The sequence below is a fragment of the Salvelinus fontinalis genome, chromosome 36 (assembly GCF_029448725.1).
Source record: "Salvelinus fontinalis isolate EN_2023a chromosome 36, ASM2944872v1, whole genome shotgun sequence".
Taxonomy (NCBI): domain Eukaryota; kingdom Metazoa; phylum Chordata; class Actinopteri; order Salmoniformes; family Salmonidae; genus Salvelinus; species Salvelinus fontinalis.
Window position 1 is genome coordinate 18,664,472 of NC_074700.1, and position 720 is coordinate 18,665,191.

Sequence of the window (720 nt, forward strand, 5' to 3'; positions counted from 1 at the left end):
TTCTCCAAGAAAGTGGGTACAGATCATTCTTTTATTAAGTCCAAAAAATGAATGTAGCAACCGCTGATTGCTCCTTTAAAGAGTTAGCATTGTGCTCATTAATTTACTCTGCACGTTTTTGATTTATCCCAGTACAAACACATCTGATTCCAATAGAAGTTGGTCGGCTGTGAAATCGTTAGGTCCTGACTGCTAATAATTCCCTATACATTTATACACTCATAAAACAGTAAAATAGTTTTTTTACAAAAGTGCCGATATTCTTACTCTCAAAGTGACTTACGACATAGTTAAATTGATCATACGAATGCATCACAAATGTCTTTATTGCAACATTCCCCATTCTTTCCTCGTGTCAGGATGGCCGAGCGGTCTAAGGCGCTGCGTTCAGGTCGCAGTCTCCTCTGGAGGCGTGGGTTCGAATCCCACTTCTGACAAGATATTTTGCGGAAATTCTGAGAAATTACAATGAATAATAAAATGAATGTGGCAATGACAGTACACTACTCCATGACACCATGCATGCAGGAACCGCTAAAATAACGTATTTGCTCTTATTTCAAATATTCGTTTTATTGCATAAAATTAATTCGTATTACATGCGCATTGTGATCATGAGAAATCAATCAAGTTCAGAATTGTAATTCATTCATATTTTGTATTGTGCAATAACGCAATAATTTGTGATAGCCTGGTGAAGATACGTTTGTGTTGTTCTTA

The 720-nt window shown here is 36.5% G+C and overlaps 1 non-coding gene across 1 annotated transcript; it reads left to right on the forward strand.

The window, feature by feature from the left end:
- The first annotated feature begins 354 nt into the window (after nucleotides 1-354).
- On the forward strand, nucleotides 355-437 carry trnal-cag (transfer RNA leucine (anticodon CAG)). The gene has a single exon. It is a non-coding gene; the product is annotated as a tRNA-Leu (tRNA).
- Nucleotides 438-720: the final 283 nt, after the last annotated feature.